At 41.7% G+C, this 20,183-nt stretch overlaps 1 long non-coding RNA gene across 1 annotated transcript in view; it reads left to right on the top strand.

The window, feature by feature from the left end:
• LOC111749949 (uncharacterized) overlaps positions 1–20,183 on the top strand; it is a 37,468-nt gene that overhangs the window by 2,740 nt on the left and 14,545 nt on the right. The window contains exon 2 of the long non-coding RNA XR_002785107.2: positions 2,532–2,596. This is a non-coding gene — a long non-coding RNA (uncharacterized LOC111749949). The remainder of the gene's footprint in view (positions 1–2,531; positions 2,597–20,183) is intronic.

Raw genomic sequence — 20,183 nt, 5'->3', positions numbered from 1 at the left:
ACATATTCCTCAGTGATGACTCATTTTGCCGAAGGACTTACCATAGAATTGTTTGCAAAATACTGGGCTTACTTTAACTTGTATTACTTGTCTGTTCACAAAAATGTCAATGTATGCTCAGCTTTTCAAACTATATCGTGTCAATTTAGACAGATACGATAGATTATTACATAAACCTCATCTCACCTCGAAATCTTATCCCGGACTCCCCTCTCTGTACCCTCCATATTACCCAAGAGGCCCTGCATTTGCCTTCGGTTCCTCTTCCTTTTTTCCTAAATAGAAGAAAGAAGGTTAAGATCCCAAATAGAAGATGCAGACCAGTGTGAATGACACAAAAGCAAACTTAGGGTGACAGTGGTGTCACCCCAGCATTGGCCCAGCCGCCTCTGCTCAACACCTTTATAAATAGTATCCGTTCAAGGCCACTGAATTAATCTAAACTCTTAGAGACCCAGCTATAGAATTTGAAGGCAAATTCCTCTCGACTGCTGCAATTCGTTCACAAAGGCTCCTCTATGAATTGCAAACTAAAGGCCAGACAGTCAATATTACATAATACGTACACCTTTTCTCCCCGTAAATATATTTATGATTTTTAATCAGAGGAAAATATTGAAACCCATAGAGTTACTTCGTCTGTCGTCATCCTGCCCTCCCACCCCTGGATTTTTACAGCCTCATAGCAGGTGAAAGAACTTCTGTTTAAATCAGTGGTTCTCAGCCAGGGGGATTTTGCCCCCAAGAGGACATTTCGCAACATCTGGAGTCATTTTTGGTTGTCACGACTGCGGGGTGGGAGGATGGTACTGGCATTTAGGGGTAACCATTCGCTGTAGAGTCCAGTCTGACTGCTACCCTATGCGCGTCAGAGTAGAACAGTGCTCCGTAGGGTTTTCAATCACTGATTGCCCGGAAGTAGATTGCCAGGCCTTTCTTCCAAAGTGGACTGGAACCTCCAACCTTTTGGTTAGTAGACTAGAGTGTTAACTGTTTGCAGTACCTGAACAGTAGAAGATTCGGCTTGAAGGCAACTGATTTTATCAAATGATAGAAGCCAGCAGTGCTGCTAAATATCCTACAGTGCGCATGACAGCTCCCACCACAAAGATTTATCCTGTCCAAAATGGCCATAGTGCCAAACTTGAGAAACACTGGCTCAGATGGGCATGAACTTACTGCCCAGCTGGAAAAGGCCTGATTTTCTTTTTCACAAGCACATGCCACAAAGTACAGCCGCCCCTTGCTGTGGTTCAGCCTGTCTGCAGAAAGGCCTCAGATGTGGAGGAGCAAAACTTTCAGGGAGATTTCCCTTTTAGGACTGGCCTCGTGCACCCTGCCCCTTCCCTGACCACGCTTCTCCCCCCATAACACAGATGTAGGAGGTCACTTCAAGAGCAATGCAAAAGATTAAAACTGGGGATTTCAAATTCTATTCCCTGTTACTGCACGCTGAGTAACTGGAAGAAAACAGCTTAACCTCAGTTCCTTATTTCGCCTTCCTCTTTATGTTCTGTAAAAAGATATCTCAGAAACCAGCACAAACATTTGTTTACTACCAAGTTGAAACGGAAAGCCTTCATGCTGCCCTGGGACAGTATTTCTCATTTCCAACCCTCTCCTCCATCTCATAGCCTGTAGTGTGCCACCAATCCTCTTCGTCCTTCCTAGCCCGAAGTACTTTTCTTTTGTTGGGTGCCATCAGCTTGATTCTGACTCGTAGGGACCCTATACGACAGAGGAGAACTGCCCCATAGGGTTTCCAAGGCTGTAGTCTTTACTGGATCAGATTGCCAGGTCTTTCTCCCACAGAGCCATTGGCTAGGTTCAACCCATCGACCTTTGAATTAGCAGCCGAGCACTTAACCATTGCACCACCAAGCCTCCTTAGAACCCTTCTACTCACCAGTATTATTCTATTAAGAAAACAAATAAAACCCAGGATAAACAAGTGTTTGCACCCTGACCCAGCGAGGCCTTTTTCCAGCAGTGCCTCCTTGTCTCCCCAGACACCAGGAAGGGGATTAGAGCAGAGAAACCTGGCCCTCGGAAATCACTCCTGAATTCTTGGGCTACCCTTCCTCCGTAATCACCCACCAAACCCTTCAGAACACAAGTTGCTTTACAACAGCAGAAAGAATGCTGGGAAACAGATTATGCACGTGGCTCCACTTCTGAATAAATTAGACTGTAGAGGTTCTGGTGTTAAACCGCCTGAGCGTTAAGTCCGCGCCCACTCAGCACCATCAGCTTCTCCGCTTAGATCACCCCACTACTGGGAAACAAAATGTTTTTACTTTAAATCCAATCCCAGGAAGGGTGTCCAAAAGAAACTGGTAAGTGCAAAAAGCAAGTTGCCACACAGAGTGCGAAGCATGCAGATTTTTGTTATAAATAAAAAAAGGAGGTGCAGCTTTGCTTATTTTTCCAAGTGCAAACACTGTCCAAACTTCAACTTCTACCTAACTCTGCTCTTCTGAGAGATTCCCTAAGACTCCCAAATACTTATCATAACCTTCTTGCTTCTCCAGCCCTGGAATCTCCTACTGAGATAAGCTGAACTCCATGTCAGAGTGATTTCTCCCCAAGCAAAAAGGTAAGATAAACAAGAAACAGGCTTAGAATGTGTTAACAAAAAAATGACATAAACAATTGAGGATATTTAAAAATAACAATAAAAAAAACCTACATGTATTATGTTAGTAGTTTTCAGGACAGAGTGCCCAAGTATGAAAAAAGCATAGTTTCCTAAATTGCTAGATCTCTCTGAACTTGTTTCCTTCTCAGTAAGTAAAGTATCTACTTATAAAGATGTTGTGAGGATTAAATAAGATATTGCAAAAAAGGACTTCACTCAGGTGCAGAAGCAGAATAAAATGCTAAGAAATAAAAAAAAAAAAAAAAAAGGAAAGAAATCATAGTTCCCTTCTTGAAACATCAGTGTTACTGGGAGACTTGTAACAAAAAGGAAAAGCTATTTTATTGTAATTAAAATATTAATTGCATCAAAATTGACATGAATGGATAAAAGAGGTGTATGTATGATGGAATATTATTTGACCATAAAGAAAAATGAAGTCCTGACGCATGCTACAATAAGCATGAACCTTGAAAACATCTTCTGAGTGAAATAGGTCGGTTACAAAAAGACAAATGTGTATGATTCCATTTATATGACATATACATTGGCAAATATATAGAGACAAAGTTTATTGGTTGTTACCAGGGAGAAGCAGTAGTTATTGCTTAGGGGGCACTGAGCCTCTGCTAAGGGTGGTGGAAAAATTAGAAACAGATGGTGGTGATGATCATATAATACCATGAAAGTAGTTAATATCATTGAATTGTACATGTGATAAATGTTGAAATGGCAAGTATCTTGTTATATATATTTTTGGGTTGTTGTTAGGTGCCATCGAGTCTGTTCTGACTCATAGCAACCCCGTGTACAACAGAACGAAACACCACCCAGTCTTGTGCCATCCTCACAGTCGTTGTTGTGTTTGAGCCCATTGTTACAGCCACTGTGTCAATCCGTTTCATTGAGCGTCTTCTTTTTTGCTGACATTCTACTTTACCAAGCATGATGTCCTTCTCCAAGGTCTGGTCTCTCCTGATAATGTGTCCAAAGTACATAAAGCTGAAGAAAATTAGAAAAAGTCCACGAGAGCCAAAATACGACCTTGAGTATATCCCACCTGAATTTAGAGACCATCTCAAGAATAGATTTGAGACACTGAACACTAATGACTAAAGACCAGACGAGTTGTGAACACCATACATGCAAAAGGCCATTAAAAAGATAGGAAAGAGAGAAAAGACCAAAATGGATGTCAGGAGAGACTCAGACTTTCTCTTGAACGTCTAGTAACTAAAGCAAAAGGAAGAAATGATGAAGTAGAGGAGCCGAACAGAAGATTTCAAAGGGTAGCATGAGAAGACAAAGCAAAGTATTATAATGACATGTGCAAAGAGCTGGAGATAGAAAACCAAAAGGAAAGAACACGCTTGGCATTTCTCAAGCTGAAAGCACTGGAGAAAGAAAACAAGCCTTGAGTTGCAATAGTGAAGGATTCTATGGGGAAAATGTTGAATGACGCGGGAAGCATCAAAAGAAGATGGAAGGAATATATACTTTTACCACAATTTAAAAAGAAAAAAAAAACATAGGAAAGGTCCCTAAAACAAAATGTTGAACAATACATAGAATATTATCCCATGTATGTTACAAATAAATATATGAGAAAACGTCTGTAGGATTTTACGCAAGTCTGCACAGTAGCTCTTGCTGAGAATTGGTGGCATTTCAGAGATGGGGGTGAAGAGTAGTTCAGCTTTCTAATGCCATGTTATAAAATTCTACACTGAATGAATGTTTTGCAACAGCCATTTATTACTTTGGTAATGTTGTTATTGTTAGGTGCCGTCGAGTCAACCCTCAATCATTATGCTTGAGCCCCACTTTGGTAATGAGAATATAGAATTTTGGAGGGTGTTCAGGAGAAATGTCTCAGGCTGAGGAATCACTGCATGGAGCTTGCCTTCTCAGCATCTTCCTCTGGGCTCTGCTTTTTGAGCACCATGTTTCTGCTTCCTACCCACCTTTCTGCTGCTTCGTCTTTCAATTAGTGACTCCACTGGATGAAGAGCTTGGCTCCAGCTCCAACACTCTGAGTTTTGTCCCCTTATCTCCACTCATTCTGACCTGAGAGCAAACAGACATTCCACTCGTGGCGCAGGTGTCTGGAATGCCACACCCCAGCCCACCTCTGGCACAAAAAATCTTCCCCCCAGAGCTTCGTTCATTTTGAGGGGATTTGTCGAATGAGTGGAGCCCTGATGGTGCAGCGGTTAAGAACTACAGCTGCTAACCAAAAAGATCGGCAGTTCCAGTCCACCAGCTGCTCCTTGGAAACCCTATGGGGCAGTTCTACTCTGTCCTATAGGATCACTACAAGTTGGAATCAACGCCAGGGCAACAGGCTTTTTGGTTATCAAATGAGCAGTGATTACAGGAAGAAGGCAGTTTCAGCCTATAGTCAGCCCTACCTACTCCATCCATATATTCACTTAGTTTATGTATCAATGGGCCCACAATAACACACTTACAAAGTCTGCATTCTGTTTTCTATATAACATTGTAAGCGTGGGGTAAAGAATTTGATCTTTGTCCTTGGTTCCTGAGAGATAACCTCTAAAACCTTGAACTTTCCCCAATAATTAGAGTGTCTGTGTTGAGGTCCCCAGACCACATCTGAGGGTTTATGCTAATGAGATGACTCAGGGAGGGGCTGGCCAGGCCAGACCCACCACGTGGTATCAGCCAACCTGGGGGTGATGGGGACATGGTTGAATCAATCATGACTACTTAATGAAGCCCCAATAAAGGCTCTGGGCCACAGACGCTCCATGTTGGGAACCCTCCCAGACTTTACCCTATGTGTTTCTTCATTTGTATCCTTTGGCTGCGATAAAACTATAATTTTAAGTATAGCACTTTTCTTCAGTTCTGTGGCTTGTTCTAGCAAATTACCAAACCCAAGGGAGTGGTGGAAGGCAGCAAGTCAGACGTGAGGGAGGCTGCAGACCCCTGAGATTATGCCTGGTATCCTGAGAGGGTAGAAGGAACCCCCATATTTGTAGCCAGAAGATCAAAAGTGAGGACGCCTGAGGACTCCTGATCTTACGACTGGCATTCTAAAGGGGTAGTGGGAAAATCCCAAATTTGTAGCTAGCAGGTCAGAAACAAGGGCGTTACTGGGACTTTCAAGCTTACAGCTGGTATCTACGGTCTTGGGTAGACTTGGCAGACTGGAGAACTCTGTATGCCCTTCAGTCTGTGAAGTCTGATCTAGCTGCAGGTGATTAGGGTCAGAAAAGAAGGGGAATACAGGGGAACAGAGCTGACAAGGAATTTATATGAGTTTTCCACGCAGTATGTCTTTCTCAGTATATCTGAATGATTTCCCTATTACACAGGATTGCTGCTGCGTCAAAATCACTCGAGCATTTGACTTTCTTTTGGAGGTCAATTATCTTCTTTTCCATTTTTGACTCCTAATAATGCTATTATGACAGCTTTAAGCCCATAGTTTTCTACTTTTGAAATATTTTCTCAGTATAAGTTCCTAGAAATAAGTTCCATCAATCAAACGCTATGCCGATTTTTATAACTTTTGCTCTCCAATGAGATTTAACAACTTCAGTGGAACCACAAAAACCTGAGAGAACTCGTTTGCCCAGAGCTCCAGCACCAGTGCATTTTAAATTTTTTCGTAGGTGCAAAATGGTTTTGAGTTGCATATATTTAGTTACCCATAAGATTAGGCTCTTTCTTTTTTTCAAATGTTATTTCTTTCTTCTGGGGTAATAGTCTCAGTCTCCTATGAAAGGGTTAATATCAATTCTACTGATAAAAGTCTTCTGTTCATTATTTTGTTCATTTTTCTATAAAAAAAGTAATGCTTACTGACCAGTTCTCTTTGACACCTGCTGAACTCCTTTGGAACACAGCTAGGAGAGATAATAAATCTTAGTGATTGAATGGCCAAGCTTAGGTGTTAGATAGTGAATACCCAACCAAAACCAAACCTATTTCCATCGAGTCAATTCCGACTCATAGCAACCCTATAGAACAGAGTAGACCTGCCCGTAGAATTTCCAAGGATCTCCTGGTGGATTCAAACTGTGGACCTTTTGGTTGGCAGCCATACCACTTAACCACTATGCCAGCAGGGTTTCCAGATAGTGAATAAGAAAACCTTAAAACTGGGGCTTCTTGGCATAATTGAAATGGTTAATCCCAACCTAAATTGAAATTCTATTTTAAATTAAGCTGCAGCTAGGTTTGAAGACTGCCTCTGCCTTCCACAAATGACAAACCAGCTTTCTGTGAAAGTTCTGATAGCTTGTGACACAAAAAAAGTGTAGAGATCCAGGCCTTAACCCAACCTAGTGCCTTCAACATGTAAATAATCTTGCTGTCTTAACTGTTATCAGGCCCTGACTCACTTCCTCCTAGCCAGATGGGCCATGTTTACATTTTGAATGGTTTAAAGTTAGAGCTGGTTTAATCTCCTTCCTAACCAAACGGTCAATTTTCACATTTCAAGGACTCCAACTGAAGTTGAACCAGCCTATAATCAATCACTAAACTCCCACATCAGGAATGTTTACATGGCTTGCTTTAGAAATAATGCTTTAAACAATTTGTATCTGGAAATAAGAGATTGATGTTAGGTTAGAAACTGATGTTAAGAAAGCTTGTAGTTTGACAAGCCCTTGTAAATTTTCCTTCCTTCTCCTGTACCCTCCTTGATGTGAAACCATTTTGCCTTTTTTCACTCTGCCTGATAAATACCTCACTGCTCTCCCTGCAAGCCAGAACACATGCTGCCTCTTGTTTGAGTGCCCATGTGATTCTCCATTTTGTGGAATCTAACTTTTTTTTTTCCTTTAATAAAACTATTTGTACAATTTCTAATGGAGCATCAGCCTAGTGTTTTCACTAGAACAATAGTAATGGGTTCAAATCCTGCCTTTGCCTCCACTTTTTAGTTTTGAGACTTTGAACGAATTCCATCAACTCTCTAAGCCTTAGTCTTTTCATCTGGAAAATGGGAATATTACCAACCTCATGGGGTTGTTCTGAGGATTATAGAAGAAAATGTACCCGATTAGCCTAGGACCCAATTCAAAAGACATGCTCAGAAAAAATGTGCCCTAAAGATGTTGATTTTGTAACACCACCAATAGGACCATTAAGGAAAAGACAAAAGCAACAAGAGCCATGTATTGACTTAGGGAGGATGTGAGGGCAAAGAGCAATAATGGAAAACCTGAAGTATGTCACTATGTTTGCACGAGGAATTTATCTCTAAGCTTGCTGGAAACCAAGGGAAAAAAATAAAAATATTATGAACTATTTAACTCCCACTATCTAGTAAGAGAAAATGTTTCCAATATGTCAGGAGAGACAAATATTCCTAGCAATCAACTATGAGAAGAATGTATTGATGTATCCTTTACGTAAAAGATACTGAATTTCCTAAAGGACAGTCTTTCAATAATGATTTTTACTGAAGAATAAAAATTTTCTCATAGGCCATTTATTGTATCAATCTTCATAAGTGTAGAGACCATCATATTATAATTCTGCTAATGCATTTTTTATGAGAAAGTAAAAATACTGTAGTCCATACAGGCAACTTTGTACTAGAGTTTACAGCAGGGATTGGCCATACAGGTGGAGGGTGGAGAGGTGGAGGGAAGAAATAGGAAGCCTCTCCTTGGAACTGTGTCAGAATTTCCACCAGGGAAAGGAGTCTGAGGCTTCCCAGCCTTTGAAACTGTTTTGCCCCTTTAATCTCAGGCAGACCTTGTTGAATCTGAGGACCCCAGAATCATACGAGATTTAAGGATGGACCTTAGGGAATTTTTTAACATCTGGAGCCCTGGTGGCACAGTAGTTAAGCACTTGGCTGCTAACCAAAAGGTCGACAGCTGGAATGGACCAGCAACTCCTTGGAAACCCTACAGGGCAGTTCTACTTTGTCCTACAGGGTGACTATGAGTCGAAATCGACTCGACGGCAACGGGTTTGCGTTCTTTTATCTTTTTTGATTGAAAGTTGAATTCTTGTTGTTGTTGTTAGGTGCTGTAGAGTCGGTTCCTACTTATATGTACCACAGAACCAAACACTGCCCGGTCCTGCTCCATCCTTACGATCTTTGTTATACTTGAGCCCATTGTTGCAGCCGCTGTGTCAATCCATCTCATTGAGGATCTTCCTCTTTCCACTGACCCTGTACTTTACCAAGCATGATGTCCTTCTCCAGGGACTGATCCCTTCTGACAACATGTCCAAAGTATGGAAGACACAGTCTCTCCATCCTTGCTTCTAAGGAGCATTCTGGTTGTACTTCCTCCAAGACAGATTTGTTCCTTCCTTTTGGCAGTCCATAGCATATTCAGTATTCTTCCTCAACACCACAATTCAAAGACGTCAATTCGTCTTCAGTCTCCCTTATTCATTGTTTCACTTTCACATGCAATTGAAAATACCATGGCTTGGGTCACGCACACCTTAGTTTTCAAGGTGACATCTTTGCTTTTCAACAGTTTAAAGATGTCCTTTGCAGCAGATTTTCCCAATGCAATGCATCTTTTGATTTCTCGACTGCTGCTTCCGCGGGTGTTGATTGTGAATCCAAGTAAAATGAAATCTGTGACAACTTCAATCTTTTCTCCATTTATCATGCTGTGGCTTATTAGACCAGTTGTGAGAATTTTTGTTCTATGTTGTGGCGTAATCTATACTGAAGGCTGTGGCCTTTGATCTTCATTGGTAAGTGCTTCAAGTCCTCTTCACTTTCAACAAGCAAGGTTATGTCATCTGCATAACGCAGGTTGTTAATGAGTCTCCTCCTATCCTGATGCCTGTTCTTCTTCATACGGTCCAGCTTCTCAGATTAATTGTTCAGGGTACAGATTGACTAGGTATGGTGAAAGGTTACAACCCTGATACACACTTTTCCTATCTTTGAACTACTCAGTATCCCCTTCTTCTGTCCAAACAACTGCCTCTTGATCTACGTATAGATTCCTCATGAGCACAATTAAGTGTTCTGGAATTCCCATTCTTCACAATGTTATCCATAATTTGTTATGAACCACACAGTCGAATGCCTTTGCATAGTCAATAAAACACAGGTAAACATCCTTCTGGTATTCTCTGCTGTCAGCCAGGATCCATCTAACTTCAGCAATGATATCCCTGGTTCCACGTCCTCTTCTGAAACCAGCCTGAATTTCTGGCAGCTCCCTGTCAATATACCGCTGCAGCCGTTTTTGAATGATCTTCAGCAAAATTTTGCTTGTGTGTGATATTAATGATATTGCTTGATCATTTCTCCGTTGGGCTGGATCACTTTTCTTGGGAGTAGGCATAAATATGGATCTCTTCCAGTCAGTTGGCCAGGTAGCTATCTTCCAAATTTCTTGGCATAGACGAGTGAGTACTTCCAGTGCTGCATCTGTTTATTGAAATATCTCAATTTATATTCCATCGGTTCCTGGAGCCTTGTTTTTTGCCAATGCCTTCAGTGCAGCTTGGACTTCTTCCTTCAGTACTGTGGGTTCCTGATCATATGACACCTCTTGAAATCATTGAACTTCGACTAATCCTTTTTGGTATAATGTCTCTGTGTATTCTTTCCATCTCCTTTTGACGCTTCCTTCATTGTTTAATATTTTCCCCATATAATCCTTCACTGTTGGAACTCAAGGCTTGAATTTTTTCTTCAGTTCTTTCAGCTTGAAAAATGCCAAGCGTGTTCTTCCCTTTTGGTTTTTTATCTCCAGCCGTTTGCTCATGTCATTATAATACTTTGTCTTCTTGAGCCACCCTTTGAAATCTTCTGTTCGGTTCTTTTACTTTATCATTTCTTCATTTTGCTTTAGCTGCTCCACATTCAAGAGCAAGTTTCAGAGTCTCCTCTGACATTCATCTTGGTCTTTTCTTTCTTTGCTGTCTTTTCAATGACCTCTTGCTTTCTTCATGTATGATGTCCTTGATGTCATTCCACAACTCATCTGCTCTTCAGTCACTAGTGTTCAAAGCCTCAAATCTGTTCTTGGCATGGTCTCTAAATTCAAGTGAGATATTCTCAAGGTCATATTTTGGCTCTCTTGGACTTGCTCTGATTTTCTTCAATTTCTATTTGAACTTGTTGTTGTTATTAGGTGCTGTAGAGTTGGTTCCGACTCATAGCGACCCTATGTACCACAGAACTAAACACTGCCCAGTCCTGCGCCATGCTCACAATCATTGTTATGCTTGAGCCCATTGTTGCAGCCACTGTGACAACCCATCTCATTGAGGGTCTTCCTCTCTTTCGCTGGCCCTCTACCGAGCATGATGTCCTTCTTCAGGGACTGATCCTTCCTGACAACATGTCCAAAGTATGTAAGATGTAGTCTCACCATCCTTGCATCTAAGGAGCATTCTGGTTGTACTGCTTGCAAAACAGATTTGTTCATTCTTTTGGCAGTCCATGGTGTATTCAATATTCTTTGCCAAGACCACAATTCAAAGGCGCCAATTCTTCTTCGGTCTTTCTTATTCATTGTCCAGTTTTCACATGCATATGAGGCAATTGAAAATACCATGGCTTAGGTCAGGTGTACCTTGGTCTTCAAGGTGACATCTTTGCTTTTCAATACTTCAAAGAGGTCTTTTGCAGCAGATTTACCCAACGCAATGAGTCTTTTGATTTCCTGACTGCTACCTCCCCTCCACGGGTGTTGATTGTGGATCCAAGTAAAATGAAATCTGTGACAACTTCAATCTTTTCCCTGTTAATCATGATGTTGCTTATTTGTCCAGTTGTGAGGATTTTTGTTTTCTTTATGTTGAAGTGTAATCCATACTGAAGGCTATGGTCTTTGATCTTCATTAGTAAGTGCAGTGCTTCAAGTCCTCTTCACTTTCAGCAAGCAAGGTTGTGTCCTCTGCATAACACAGGCTGTTAATGAGCCTTTTCCCAATCCTCATGCCCCGTTCTTCATATAGGCCAGTTTCTCAGATTATTTGCTCAGCAAACTTGAACTTACGTATGAGCAATTGATGGTCTGTTCCACAGTCAGCCCCTGGCCTTGTTCTGACTGATGATATTGAGCTTTTCCATCGTCTCTTTCCACAGATGTAGTCAATTTGCTTCCTGTGTTTTCCCTCTGGCGAGGTCCATGTGTATAGTCGCTGTTTATGTTGGTGAAAAAAGGTGATTGCAATGAAGAATTTGTTGGTCTTGCAAAATTCTATCATTCTATCTCTGGCATTGTTTCTATCATTAAGGCCATATTTTCCAACTACTAATCCTTCTTTGTTTCCAACTTTCCCATTCCAATCACCAGTAATTATCAATGTATCCTGATTCCATGTTTGATCAATTCTAGACTACAGAAACTGATAAAAATCTTCAATTTCTTCATCTTTGACCTTAGTGGTTGGTGCATAAATTTGAATAATAGTTGTATTAACTGGTCTTCCTTGTAGGTGTATGGATATTATCCTCTCAGTTACAGTGTTGTACTTCAGGATAGATCTTGAAATGTTCTTTTGGATGATGAATGCAACACCATTCTCCTTGAAGTTGTCATTTCTGGCATAGTAGACTATGTGATTGTCTGATTGAAAATGGCCAATACCAGTCCAATTGACAGTCGAATTATATCCCTCCAAAAAGATATGCTGGAATTCTAACCCCTAGTACCTGTGAACATGACCTTATTTGGAAACAGGGTCTTTGAAGATATTATTAGTTAAGTTTGCATGAGGTCATATTGAAGTAGAGGGGGCCCTTATCCAATATGACTAAATCCTTAGAAGAAGAAGAGAAGAGACACAGACGGAAAGCTGCCATGTGATAATGGAGGCAGAGGTTGGAGTGATGCAGCTACAAGCCAAGGATTGTCAGCAGCTACCAGAAGCTGTAAAGAGGCAAGGAAAGAGCTTCCTCTAGAGCCTTCAGAAATAGGTTGGCCCTATTGACACATTAACTTTAGACTTCTAGCCCCTAGAATTTTGAGACAATAAATATCTGTTGTTTCAAGCCACCCAGGTTGTTTTACTTCTTTATGGCAGCCCTAGGAAGCTAATACAACCCCCTTCTCTCAGATTCTTACTAAATGCCAAACATATTGTGTGAATTTTAAAGAATTGCAGACCAAAAATTGATTTCTGAAGCATTATATTGACAGAAAAAAAATAAAATAATTTGTATTTTAATTTTGTTCATTTGTTTTTTGTCTTCTTTAAATTTAAGAGAGACTTGGACTTCTTCCTTTGATACCATGAGCTCTTCATCATAACGTGCCTTGTGAAATGGTTGAATGTCGACCAATTCTTTTAGCTATAGTGACTCTGTGTTCTTTCCATCATCTTTTGATGCTTCCTGCGTCGATCGATATTTTCCCCGTAGAATCCATCAATATTGCAACTTGAGGCTTGAATTTTTATTTCAGTTCTTTCAGCTTGAGAAATACCAAATGTCTTCTTCCCTTTTTTTTTTCTAACTCCAGGTCTTTTCACATTTCATTATAATACTGCACTTCATCCTTCAAGATGGCCCTTGAAATCTTCTGTTCAGGTCTTTTACTTTATCATTTCTTCCATTTGCTTTAGCTACTCTACATTCAAGAGCAAGTTTCATAGTCTCTCCTGACATCCATTTTGGTCCTTTCTTTCCTGTCATTTTAATGACCTCTTGCTTTATACAGGTATGATGCTCTTGATGTCATCTCATAACTTGTTTGGTCTTCAGTCATTAGTGTTTAATGTGTCAAACCTATTCTTAAGATGGTCTCTAAATTCAGGATGGATATACTCAAGGTCATATTTTGGTTCTCGTGGACTTGTTCTAATTTTCTTCGGCTTCAGCTTGAACTTACATATAAGCAATTGATGGTCTGTTCTGCAGTCAGCCCCTGGTCTTGTTCTGACTGCTGATCTTGAGATTTTCTGTTTTCTCTTTCCACAGATGTAGTCGATTTGATTCTTGTGTATTCCTTCCAGTGAGGTCCACGTGTGTAGTCATTGTTTATGTTGTTGAAAAAAGGTATTTGCAATGAAGAAGTCATTGGTCTTGCAAAATTCTATCATGCGATCTCTCGCATCATTTCTATCACCAAGGCCATGGTTTCCAACTACCGATTCTTCTTGTTTCCAATTTTCACATTCCAATCACCGGTAATTATCAATGCGCCTTGATTGTATGTTTGATCAATTTCAGACTGCAGAAGTTGGTAAAAATCTTCAGTTTCTTCACCTTTGGCCTTAGCGGTTTGGTGGGTAAATTTGAATAACAGTCATATTAACTGATCTTCGTTGTAGACGTATGGATCTCATCCTATCACTGACAGCATTGTACTTCAAATCTTGAAATGTTGTTTTTGATGATGAATGCAATGCCATTCCTCTTCAAGCTGTCATCCCAGGCATAGCAGACGATATGATTATCTGATTCAAAATGGCCAATACTAGTCCATTTCAGCTCACTAATGCCTAGGATATTGATCTTTGTGTATCCTATTTCATTTTTGACGGCTTCCAATTTTCCTAGATTCACATTTCATACATTCAAGGTTCCAATTATTTTTGCAGCTATTTCTTCTCATTTTGAGTCATGCCACAACAGCAAATGAAGCTTCCAAAGGTTTGCTCCATCCATGTCATTAAAGTCAACTCTACTTTGAGGAGGCAGCTCTTCCCCAGTCATATTTTGAGTGCCTTCCAGCCGGAGGGTTTCATCTTCTGGCACTATATCAGAAATGTTCCCCTGCTATTCATAAGTTTTTCACTGGGTAATTTTTTTTTAGAAATAGGTTGACAAGCCCTTCTTTTTAGCCTGTCTTAGTCTGGAAGCTCAGCTACGACCTGTCCACCATGAGTGACCCTGCTCGTATGTGAAATACCAGCGGCAAGCTTACAGCATCACAGCAACTTGCAAGTCACCACAGGATGACAAACTGGCAGACGAGTGGTGGACGCCTTATTTAGATCACTAATAATTTACTCCTGCCGAAATCATCAGTTTGAAGCTTCCTTCAAAACACTCAGTTTCCTTTTACATACATTGATTTTTCATCTGCTCAAAATCTGACACATAAAGTGATGAAAAATTTGCATTTAATCCTGACTTTCATCAAAAGGGTCTTACACTCCCTTCTGAGGTTTATTTTATTTTAATCTCATTAATTTTACATTTATTATCCAGTGATTGAAATATAGGAGCCCTGGTGGTACAATGGTTAAGCGCTTGGCCGCTAACTAAAAGGTCAGTGATTCGAACCCACCAGCCACTCCTCGAAAGAAAGATGTGGCAGTCTGCTTCCGTAAAGATTACAGACGGCGAGATCCTATGGGGCAGTTCTACTCTGTCCTCTAGAGTCACTATGAGTCGAAATCGAATTGACTCAATGGCAATGCGTTTGGTTTTTTGGCTTAATTGAAAAACAGCTTGCAATATTTGTCAGTCTAGCCAGGAATTATCTCCTTGTAGACAAGCAAAACGAGAGAAAGCAAGCAAGGTCAGTCAGCCAACTAGAGGAGAAGGAAAGATATCTTAAAGAGAAATAAAAGATTAAGCATGGTAAGTAAGCAGGACATTTTTCAGAAAGGAATATTTTTAAATATTATACAGTAAAATACCTTTTCTTTGTGTTCAGGATATCAGATGACTCCTGGTGTTACGGATTTCTTTGTGTCTTCCAAAAATATGTGTTGAGTTCCTGGCCCTTGTACCTGTGGGTGTGAGCCTGTATGGAAAGAGGATTTTTCCTTTGTTGTGTTAATAAGGCCAGACCACTGTGGGGTGGGTCCTGAACCTGATCATTTCTGAGTTGTAAGGTGACCAGAGTGGACACGGAGATGTACACAGGGGAAAGACAGCCACCAAGGAATGCTAAGGATCACTGGAGGACACTAGAAACTAAGGACGGCTCACAAAAGGGATCAACAGAGCTGAGACCCTGATCTGGACTTTTAGCCTCTAGAACTGTGAGAAAAAAATTCTCTTCTTTAAAGCCATCCATTTGTGGCATTTCTGTTACATCAGCACTAGGAGACTAAGACAGGAACCTAAATCACCATAAAGTTAAAATATCTGCTTAAGGGCTAAAAGAAATTCTCCTGTCAGTCCAGTGACCTCCCTACTTCTCTTGTTTTCCAAAAATACCACATTACTCAGAGGTTGGGGCAGGGTGGGGGCACTATTCATATGATATGAATCCATATGCAAACTGAGCATATTTGTTGAGCACCTCCTTACTGCCAGAAATGGTTCCTGGGTGCTGGGAATACAAAATAAGCCAGGCAGAGGAGGTTCTTGTGGGGATGAGGCGGGGGATAAAAAGAACCAAAGAAGGTATTGTTATGGATTAAATTGTGTCCCCCAAAATTAAAAAAATCTGCTGCCATTGAGTCGATTCTGACTCACAGTGACCCTACAGGGCAGAGCTGAACTGCCCATAGGGCTTCCAAGCAGCAGCTGGTGGATTCAAACTGCTGACCTTTTGGTTAGCAGCTGAGTTCTTAACCACTGCACTGCACCACCAGGGCTCCCCAGCACACCTTAGGGGTTCTAAATGAGCCATTGCCTCTGCCCTGTACATCCTTCACCACATTTTTCCATAGCTGGCTCTCGTCATTCAAGTCTAAACTCAAAGGCTACATTCTCAGCGCTTCCCTGACAACTCAATTCAAAGTTGGTCCTCATTCCCAACTCATTACATTGTTTTCCCCTGGGAGGAGTTACTACTGAAAATACTGCCTTACTTATCTAATGCTGCTGTAACAGAAATACCACAAGTGGGTGGCTTTAACGAACAGAAATTGATTTCCTCAGAGTTAGGAGGCTGGAACTCTGAATTCAGAGTACTGGCTGTAGGGGAAGGCTTTCTGTCTCTGTTGGCTCCAGAGGAAGGTCCTTGTCTCTTTTTACCTCCTCTTCCCTGCGTCCTTGGTGATGTTCATGTGGTGTGACATCTATTTTCCCCCATCTCTGCTTGCTTAATCTGCTTTTTTACATCTCAAAAAAGGTTGATTTAAGACACACCCTACAGGAATACTGCCTTATTAGCATTACAAAGAAAACCTATTCCCAAATGAGATTTTAACCACAGGTATAGGGGTCAGGATTTACAGCACATATTTTTGGGGGACAGAAGTTCGAATCCACCAGCAGCTCCTTCTGATGGGCAGTTCTACTCCTTTCTATAGGGTTATTCTTAGTCAGAATCTACTCAACAGCAAAGGGTTTTAGGCATGCTGGAGGAGTCCCTGGATGGTACAAATGGCTAATGTGTTCAGGTGCTAATCAAAAGACTAAAGGTTCAAGTTCACCGAGAGGCACCTAGGAAGAAAGGCCTGGCAATCTCCTGCCAAAAAAATCAGCTACTGAAAACAGTCTGGAACACAGTTCTGTTCTGACATGCATGGGGTTGCCATGAGCCAGAATCAGCTCACTGGCAACCCATTTAAGGCATGTTGGAAAGAGAGAAAGACTGTGCTAAATGCTGAGAACAGAAAATGGCCCCTTGTGTCTGGCGATGGTGTGTGACCTTGTCCGAAGTGGTTCCAAAAGAGAGGTGATAACAAAAAAAACCCTGAATTAAAGCCAGTGGAGCAGAGGCGGAGACAGCGACTCTAGATAACCTTTGGGAAGTTTTACTGTGAAGGGAAGCAGATAAATAGAGCATTAGCTAGAGAGAACTTGAGGTTAAAGAAGGATTCTTTTTTCTGTAGAAGCCTTTTGGTTAGCAGCCTAGCTCTTAACCACTGTGCCACCCAGAGCTCCATAGAAGCCTGCAGAGCATGTATATGTTGATGGGGGACATGCCAGGGGAGGGTGCTTTAAATGATGTAGGAGGACAGCGACATTTACAGATGCAAAGTCCTTGAGAAGGCGAGGTGTTTGGATGGGGAGCACAAGTGGAAGGGCTGGCCTTCAAAGGAGCAGGGACGTTTCACCCACACATAGCAGGAAGAACGGTAGAGAGGGTGGGCACCCGTGTGGGTGGGATAGTTGCTTAGCAGATTGATCAAGGTGAACCACCTTTCTAAATAGTAACTTATATGCACAAGTTCTTATGCTATGAAACATAAGCTCCATGAGGCTGGGGCTTCTTGTCTATTTCATTCACAGTTTTATATTCTGTGTCTGGAACAAGGCCTGGCACACAGCAGGTGCTCGATAGATCTTTCTTGAAGAAAAAGTATACAGAGGACTAGTTTTTGCCGTGCCAATTTTCCAAACAACCACAAGGTGGCAGGCTCCATCAAGAAAACACAATGTCACCCAGTTGGCTAATTTCTGTAACAGAATAAATACTGAGGGCATTGGTGGTTTGGGGGTAGAATTCTTGCCTTCTCTGTATCCTGGTGAAACCCTGGTGGTGCAGTGGTTAAGAGTTATGGGTGCTAACCAAACGGTCAGCGGTTTGAATCCACCAAGTGCTCCTTAGAAACTCTATGGGCAGTTCTACTCTGTCCTCTAGGGTCGCTGAGTCGGAATCAGTGGGTTTCAGGTTTATGTACCCTGGAGGGGGCTGGTGGTGGCGCAGTGGTTAAATCATACGGCAGCTAACCAAAAGGTTGGCGGTTCAGATCCACCAGTCACTCCTTGGAAACCCTGGGGGGCAGTTCTACTCTGTCCTCTAGGGTCATTATGGGTCGGAATCTACCCGCCAGCAATAGGTTTGGTTTTTGGATGTGCCCTGGTGGTGTAGTGGTTAGGAGCTCGGCTGCTAACTGAAAGGTCTGTAGTTTGAATCCACCAGCCGCTCCTTGAAAATGGGACAGTTCTATTCTGTCGCATAGATAGGGTGGCTGTGAGTTGGAATCCACTCGATGGCAATGAGTTTGTTTTGTTTTGTTTTATGTGGGAGACAGGGTTTGATGCCATGGCTCCTCACACCTAGCTACTACCCATCTATCAGTGAAAGCTTGGGTGTTGCTATGATGCTGAACAGATTTCGGCAGAGCTGACAGACTAGGAAGAAAAGCCTGGTGATCTACTTCTGAACTCAAATAATGAAAAGCCTTTGGATCACAATGCTCAGATGTACAATCGTTCATGGGGATGGCGCAGGACAGAGCAGCATTTCATTTCGTCCTGCATGGGGTCACCACGAGTCCAGGGCCAACTTGACAGCAGCTAGCAAATACTAAGCCCAGAGAAGTGGTTACTTTTTAATGAACATTTCAGTATACTGGAAAACACATTAGAGTATTAGAATGTACGTATACTTACTTGTCTTACGGCAGAAAAAACTGCTTAGAGAACTGTGCTCAGAATGAGAAAGGATAGGAAATGCAAAAATAAAATGCTTCAAGTAACATGAAATTATTTTCCCTTAATATAACAAGACACACTGCAACTGCTATTTCTCATGTTTGGCAAATTTCAAAGTTAAATGCTGAATGTAAGACACTAGAAAATCCCCAAAGTGAAGCAGGATCCTGGCTGAGACCACCTAAGTTCTCTAAAGTCTAGATTTTAGAATCTGATTTGTACAAATAATATTAGATTGTTCCTTCTGAAAAAAAAAATCTCTGGGAGTTAGTCTTAATAGGTAATATCTTAATGTTTTATTGTTCTTTCCCACCCAAAGCTCTGAAAATAAGACTCAGGTGAAAATTAATTTTTCTGTCTTAAAAAAGTGACGTGCAGGGTTTGATTCTATTACCTCTGCGTTATTCAGTCCTTGACACTGTGTGTTTGTTGTGTTTTGTCTCGTTTGCATTTTAATTAGATGAAATGTATACAATCTTCTAAGTATTCAAATGATTCCTTCCTTCCCCGGGTTTCGGAATTAGACGGCATCTTTAACTCGCTTCATTTCCCTCGTCTGTAAAATGGGCGATAATATCTACCTGTGGTTGTCAGTTGCCATTGAGTTGGCTCCGATTCATGGTGACCCCATGTACAACTGAGCAAAACATTGCTGGGTCCAGAGCCAGCCCCACGATGGCTGGCATGTTTGAAGCCACTGTTACCGTCACTACGTCAATCCATCTCATCGAGGGCCTCCACTTCACCAAACGTGATGCCCCGTCAGTGATCTGTCTTTCCTGATGACGTGTCCAAAGTAACAATATTCTCTTTTGATCCCTAGGTTTTCATTGGTTAATTTTCAGAGGTAGATCACCAGGCCTTTCGTACTAGTCTGTCTTAATCTAGATGCCCCACTGAAACTCATCAACCATGGGTGACCCTGCTGGCATTTGAAATATCAGTGACATGGCTGCCAGCATCACAGCAACATGAAAGACACAACAGGACAGCAAACTGACAGACGGGTGGCAGATGGTATCAGTCAAAATATTTGCTGCCCTTCCTCTGGCCGAAGATTGTAGATTCCCACCGCTTGGTATCAAGCGTGGCCGTGGGATTTGAGATGCCACCCTGTGTGATAAGATAACACCTCCCTGCCCCATTGAGGTAGGGAGTAACCACGTGACTTGCTTTGGCCACTGAAACGAGGTAAGAAGTGTCACACGTGCCACTTCTGAGGAGAAGCTTTAAGAACCAGCTCGTGGTTGCCATCCTTCTTCTCCTGACTGCCAAGACCCTGCACAGGCACAGCTCCACCTCTGGGGCCCCAGGGACACAGCCTCACAATGG

The sequence above is a fragment of the Loxodonta africana genome, chromosome 2 (assembly GCF_030014295.1).
Source record: "Loxodonta africana isolate mLoxAfr1 chromosome 2, mLoxAfr1.hap2, whole genome shotgun sequence".
NCBI lineage: Eukaryota > Metazoa > Chordata > Mammalia > Proboscidea > Elephantidae > Loxodonta > Loxodonta africana.
Note: the sequence above shows the minus strand (reverse complement) of the source record. Positions and strands in the feature narration are given on the sequence as shown.